This window comes from Quercus robur, chromosome 2, assembly GCF_932294415.1.
Source record: "Quercus robur chromosome 2, dhQueRobu3.1, whole genome shotgun sequence".
Taxonomy (NCBI): domain Eukaryota; kingdom Viridiplantae; phylum Streptophyta; class Magnoliopsida; order Fagales; family Fagaceae; genus Quercus; species Quercus robur.
The window spans coordinates 34,775,671-34,783,485 of record NC_065535.1 but is presented as its reverse complement, the minus strand read 5'-3'; positions in this window follow the sequence as shown (position 1 = coordinate 34,783,485).

Sequence of the window (7,815 nt, the reverse complement as noted above, 5' to 3'; positions counted from 1 at the left end):
TGATCCACAAAAAAGAAAGATAAGCATGGACGAATGAAATCCTTGGACGCAAGGATATATCGCCCATAAGCTTTCCTCCAAAGGAAAAATGAAACAAGGTACATCCGTCCAAAGCGTGAGACGAGATGAAACCTAAGCTAAAAATGAAGCTAAGGTCCATCCGTTCAGAGCATAAGACGAGATGAAACCTAAGTTAAGGGTATACCCGTCTAAAACTCAAGACGAGATAAATTCCCAGAAGTGTTCGTCCGAGACACGGACGAGCAAAGACTTCAGAACTAGCTTAACAATCCATTGCATTGGACGAGAAATCGCTGGAAAGTCTAATCATCAAGGACGACAAAATGATCGTCCATTATCTTGAATGATGAAAAATCTAGCTAAAAGGAATCAATTTACTCTATCTTGGTGATGTAATAAAAATTCACCCCCATACTCAAGACGAGGCGAACTGAATTCCTAGGTGGACGAACCACACAGTCAAATGATATGACTTATGAAAATAAAAATTTCATACATAAAGCTGGAAATGTATATATTCAAACACAATGGAAGATGAAAATAGAAGTATTCATTTTTTCATGAAATTCAAAGAAGGGTGGACGACCCACGTCCAAAAACCCTTTAAGTTGTGAAAATGAAACTGTATATAAAACTCGTCCACAATCTTGGACAAGACAATTGTACTTGTATGAACTGGAATAAAAAGAAAAAGAAGAAAAAAAAAGCCCAAAACAACGGGCACTTCCAAATAAAAGTAAAACAAATTTTAAAGGAAATTGCAAATCATTTAGGCAAACTAGCCTTGGGGTTGTCCTGAGTGACCTCAGTATTAGCGTCGTCCATGATGTTGACGTCCTCGGAACTCGTCTGCAACATGGAACTCTCTGTAGCAAGAGGAAGCTTGAAGGAGTTGAAGTCCAAATTAGGATATGCCTCTTTGGCATCAGCACGAAAGTCTTCATAGCCAGCTGCATAATGACTGTCTAGACGATTCTTATACTCGTCAGACTTCTTAAAGGCTGCAATAGTTTCTTCACGTGCCTTCTCCAAGGATGAGGTAAGCTTTGAAACTTGTCCTTCGAGATGGACGATGTGGGTATCCTTCTCTAAGTTGTCAGCTTTGAGCTCTTCCACTTCGTTCTTCAGCTTCGTCTCGCTTCCCAGCAGACGATTAAAATCCTCAGTCAACCTAATGACCTCCCCCTTCTTGAGCAAAATCTCATGGCTTAGCTCCTTAGCCTTATCCTTGGCCGTCATAGCATCTGAAGCAAGCTCCTTGGCTTGACAGGTTGCTGTTTAAAACTTTGATATAGCCTGCATTTGGACGAAAAAGAGTTAGACATTTCATTCAAGATAAAATGTTTATATGCAAGGACGAGGAAGAAACTTACCTTGAAAAGGTCATGGATGCCAGAGCGTTCAAACTCCTTCACTGACATGTTGTAACATTCGTTAACTTCACGCTCAATGACGATCCCTTTGAACGTCCTCCATGCGTAACCCTCGTCCAGAACCAAATTAGGTGGATGATCAGAGGACTCAGAAGGGCTAGGCTTATGAGAAGCTTTGGGAGGAGGGGGAGGATCAAACTGGACAGGATGAACTGTTTGGACGGGCTCCACGTCCACCACAGGTTCGTCCAAGTTCATTGTTGGTGGTACGAACTTGGGAACCTTTGGAAGGGAAGTCTTACTTGACTTTTGCTTCTTGTGGCCACGACGACTGGGGAGGTCGTCCAGATCCACAGTACTTGAGATTGGTTTAGACTTCCTCTTCCCAGCCTGGACGGAAGCCACTTTGGCAGTAGGGGCAGCAACATCCTCGTCCCCGCTAGTCACTGCTTTCTCTTTATTTTCCCTCATCGTACTTATCCCTATGACGAGGAAAATTAATTTAAAAAAAAAAAAAAAGGAGAGCTGGAGTAATAAAATATAATGGACGACACTTACTTCGATGAGTCAACTTTTCGTGACTTAAGTTCTCAGTTGTAGGAATCGGACCAAGTCCCCAAGTTGCTAGACGACTAAGGGTAACTAAGTCGTGGAAAGTCCTTCCTGGAAAGGTGCGAACCACTTCTATCCGGTCCAAGAAAAACTTATCCAAGTGTGGACGAACAACAGCTGCATCACCAAGAGAGGGTTAGATGACTGACAGATATAAAAAAATTTTTAAAAAGGACAAACGGGATAAAATGGAAAGAAAAACATACCCTCAGGACGAAGACGACCTAGAGGGCTGGTAAAAGGTGGGAAGAGGGGATTACCCACATCAGCTGGGTCCCCAGCCCAATTTCCAGAAATAATAAAAAATTCTTTTTTCCAGAGCCGGTCAGACGAACTATGGCCCTTTATTAAACTGTAATATGAACCTCTGGACGAGAACTGGTAAAAACCAGCAGATTTTTTGATCTCTGAGGGCTTATAATAGTAAAGGAACTCGTCCACTGTAATTGGACGGTCCCCTTCCAATGCCTCACGCCATAATACTTGCATGGCAACTATCGTCCTCCAACCATTGGGGTTGAGCTGGTTAGGTCCAATACCCAACCTTTGGAAGAGGTCTCTACAGAAAGAATTTAGGGGAAACCTAAGACTAGCTAAAAGGTAAGAAGTGTATACCCCTAAGCCAGAGGAAGGAGAACAACACCATTCTCCGGCCTTGGGTAGACGAGGGTTAAGCTCTTTAGGGATTTGATATCTATCTACAAGAGTTTTTAACTTAGCACCGTCTAAGATGGATGCTACCTCTGGGGCACAACTATAGATAACATCTTCTTCGTCCTCTTCCTCGTCTTGAGGGGGACTAGGTGGCTGCCTGGACGAACTAGCCCCAGATCCAGAAGCCGCCCTACGTCGTTGTTCCTGAAATTCCTCTAAGGGAATGCCAGGAACCCCAGACGAGTAATGCTCGTCTGAGGAATCACTACAGGACGAGCTATCTACACTACCACTCCCAGAAGAATCGTCCTGGTACTCGTCTATCTCTTTCTCTAAACTACTAGACGAAGACATGGCTGAAATGTAGAGGACTTAAAATGAGAGCCTAAAAAAGAAAGAGGAAATACCTGATGAAACTAGGACGAGAGTTAGACGAGGATCTTGGACGAGTTGGCAGAAGAGAGAATGAGGAAAAAAGTGAGGGGCATGAAAGAGAATGCACTATTTATAGGCCCCAGCAATAGGATCAACGATACGACACTCGCCACTCAGAGATTGACACGTGGCGATTACTTTGGGAAACGAGATCGACACGATTGGCCAACCAACAGTTTCGCGACACGTGGCGTACGAAAAAGTGAAATTTTGTTAAAATCACAACAATGTCCTGGACGACCCTTTGAACAAAGGGGCAACTGATAGAGAAGCGGAAAATAATCCATCTCCAGCTCGTCCAAATGGATCGTCCAGAGCCTACTGTGCAGTTTGATCCAAGAGTTAACCCAGAAGAAGGAGAAACGTTCATGGACAATAGCACCACTTTATAATTTAAGTCTCCCATGGACGACATGATCGTCCATGGGGGTCGTCCATGAACAATCATCGGATATCCTTGGACGACCAAACTGTCCTACACCAGACGGACGATAGTGCAACACTTAGAACTTTCGACTAAACCCGCAACTATCTCAACAAATCCTTCGAATAAGTTAACTTCCGTTAGCGGTTACAGTTTTATAGCCGTTGAGGAAGTTAACTCTGGACTTGTTGGCTTCCACAAATCCTGGGGAGGTTATTGGACAAATAACCGTCCTAGGCTCCTTATGTAAAGGACCGGTCTGAACCCGACAGTGGTAAGAATTTCTCTGAGACAATTTTCCCAAATACTTGGAACATCCTTCTCTGCGAGACTAACTTCTCCATCAGAGGGGGTTCGACCGGTCTTCTCCGGTCTCCTCTTTGATTTTGTTTTGTTCCTTGTAGGCCTTCAACCGTTTCGTTAGCCCACCGAAGCCAGGCCATCCACCTTACTGATTCGGAGCAATATCAGCTATCTATATCAGTCATTATATCATGCAATTTTAAAATTTGTAAACACATATAGTATGATCAAATCACTACACCACCTTTATTATCTTTTTTATTTTGTCTATAAAATAAAATACTAAAAATTACAATTTTTTACAAAGAAAAACATTGAAATATTGGAGGAAACTAATAACAAGTTAGTGATGTTTATGTCAATACAATTTCAAAATGAGCAAGGATTTCCTACAAACATGTATGTAGCAGTTGCTGCAAACAATGTTATGTGGCAACTTATGAAGCTAACATTTGTCCTAAGTCATGTGCATGTCACATGACCAACCAATGTCACCAAATTTCCTTTACCACAGTTGGCACCTAACCACAGCCCCAACCCAAGTAAAACAAAACAAAACCCCAATCATTTCTTTTTGCTGGTCCACCCCTCTCTCTCTCTTTCTCTTTCTTACCTTACCACCATTTGTCACTGCCGTCATTCCTTGGTGGTGATACCTTGGTCAGGTTGGCTCAACTCAGCAAAAACACTCTTTTCTCTCTCCATTTAGTCTTAAATCTCTTACAAAAATTGGAAAACAAAAAATATCCTTTCTGGGTATGATTGACCCATGGTTTAATTGGAAAGTATATGTGGAATTCGTGGGTGGATTTAGCTGTAAATATTTGATTTGGATCAAATCTCATGTTTAGAGCTAAAAATAAAAGATTTATTTTTGGAAGTTTGGCTTGAAATGGGGACTAAGAGTACAAACGGGCAAGTTTGTTTCTTGTTTGAAAGACAAATTTGATTTGTAAATTATTGCAAAGGAAGTCGAGTTTTGCTGAAGGTATATTGTGAGTTGGAGAGAATATTTTGGATGCCCAGAAATCTTTTTTTTGGGAAGCATGGAGATGAAAAATTCAATATTTCTTATATTTTGTTTGTTGTAAACCTTTAGCTTCAGTTTTATATGTGAAATTCTTTTCCTTGGTTGCTTCTTGCTTCATTCTAAAGCTCTAAATCCCTTGTGGCTTTGCAAATATAGAAAAAAATGGTCTTTGTTGTTTTTGGCTATAATTTCTGATGTGGTCCACTTAGTAATCAAATCTGAGTATTGTGCACGCACATTGCACATTGAGTCACGAATTTACAGATCTGAAAATATTTCCTCTTTTCTTTTCTTTTCTTTTTTTTCATTTTTGTAAGAGAGTAAGAGTAATTGGAGAGAGAATGGCTTAGTTGAGTCTAGGTCATTGATGGTGTTGTTGCCAAGGGATGGCGGCGACGATGAACGACGATGGGGAGAGAGAGAGAGAGAGAGAGAAATGGTTGGGGTTTTATTTTACTTGGGTTGATTAAGAGAGAGAGAGGGCTGGTGGCCTGGTGCTGACTGTGATTAAGTGAATTTGGTGACTTTGGCTGGTCATGTGACATGCACATGGTCCAAGACAGATGTTAGCTTCATAAGCTGCCACATAACACTTTCTGCAGTAACTCTTGCAAACATGTTTGCAGGAAATCCTTGTCCTTTCAAAATTTACCACATCTTACGAGAACTCAACTAGTATACATATATAAAGAGTGAAACATCTACCGTGTACTTTTTTGACAATGCAATGATTAAAGAGTTTTGAGAAAAATTTATCTCACGAGAGTAAGCTTGTATTTCTTATAAATAAATATTACAATTAGTATATTTACAAGATACTAGAATTACGTTTTATAATTATAGAATAAAAATGAAATGCAAGAAGCAATTATGCAGTGTATAGCTAGACTTTCCAAGAATGCAAAACCATATATTATGGTTTATGATAATTTTGATGAGTAATATCATCTACTGATTCAGTGCTATTGTAATCATGATGATTGATTTCCTCAATTGATTTGGTGTTGCTAGAATCATGACGAGTGATTTTCTCAACTAATTTGATCACACTATTAAGGGAATCATAAAAAATATTTGTTAAATACTTGTTAAACTTTGAAACTATTAGATATGGATTAGTATAAGGTTAATCTTGTAGTCCATTATTGAGGCCCACATTTAAGTATTACAATCATGATCAAATTGGAACATGTTACTATTTGTGGCATGAATTATATAATAGCCTATTCCTCCACCATGGAATTTTGTTGCAATAATTCATCATTGTGGAGGAATAGATTATTACATAAATGGCAACTTAGTTGCCAAAATCAGATATAAATAAATGTCTCTCTTCCTGTTGTTTAATATATATAAAAAAATAAAAAAATAAAAAACTTTTTTTTTTCCTTTGATGAGGAAGGAGTAACCATTTCTTATGAGGTAATTTTCTTAGTGCTCTTTCTTTTCTATGGTTTTATTACTTATATGATTTTTCTTAGAAGATATTACTTATATAATTTGGTTGTTGTATATGATTTTGATTTACTTGTAAGGAAAAAAAATGGAAGCACCTCTAAGCACGCGCGTAAGTGTGAGCTTAGAGGCTAGTATAGTATATGTATATTTCTTTGCTTCATAGTTACTAAAAGGGGTTTTCATTTTTTGGAAAAAGAATATTATTTTATTATTAATTTTTCAAATTAAGTAGCACTATGGAAAAATTATTAGGAAGAATAGTCTCTCTTTTGAAATCAAGATTTTAAGTATTGAAATTTCAAAATTTACACTAAAATCATGTTTTGAAAATACAACTTTAGTGTAAAAACATTTTACATTGAAATTGTGTTTTGGAAACACGATTTGAAATTTTATTTGCTTATAAATGCAATTTTCTAAGAGTGACTATTCTCCAAATTAATTTCCTCATAGCTCTACTTTTAATAATTATAAATAAAATATTATTATTTTTCCAAAAATATTTTTCTAAAAAAATTAATTTTATTTCAATAGGGACTAAAATGGACCACTTTTCAACTTTTTTAGAGATTAAAAACAATCCTTTTAAGTTGTTTAGGAACTAAAGGCGATCAATTTAAAAATTAGAGATTCAAATTGCTCATGGATTAAAATTAGGGACCAATTCCTGATTTTTTTAAGTTAGACTCAAGATTACCTGGTATAGCATTTATTGATGTTATGTCATTCAGTCTTTTTAGTAGATGTATTTTTTAATAAATTTATTGTTGCACATCATTGTCTCCTAACACGTATCATGCGTACAAAATATCAAGACCTTAAGAGATTAATAATTCTCTTCCCAAAAAAAAAAGATTAATAACTCTCTTTCAAAACATCATATGAAGTAATGATGTGTCAGTTTTTTGTTTGAACACGTTATCTAAGAGAATAAAAACAATCACTTTAAACTTCACGGACTAAAATTGCTTATGTGCTAAATTTTAGGATCAACAATATATTTAAAGTCAAAAGTCTTGCTACTCAAGGTTCAAATTGCCTCCCAACTTTTGAATTATTAAAAGAAAAATGGTATTGGTGTGCTGTTGTAGGCAGCCAAAAATAAAACATATACTCCTAAAAATATATGTAGTAGTATAAGTAAGGATCGTTCCCACGGAGAGTATTTAGTCTAGTTTTATGCTACACGAACAAGGAGGGGGGTTAAGTATAATTGAAACAATTTTAAGAAAAAAAAAAAACAAAAAACAAAAACAAAAACAAAAACAACTAAGGGAAAATTCAAATTAAAGTATCGAAATCAATCAAAAGAACAAACCTTGGTCTAAGTCAACATTCACCATCAGAATTTTACAATTAATCATCGATGCAAGTATATATCAATTCACACTTTGAATATTCATTGTTGGACCTATTTTCCTATCTCTCCTTAGTTGCAGTTAATTAGAAAACAAGCGATCTAATAAACCCTAACTACTAAACAGCTCAAGATAAGCACTAAAGGT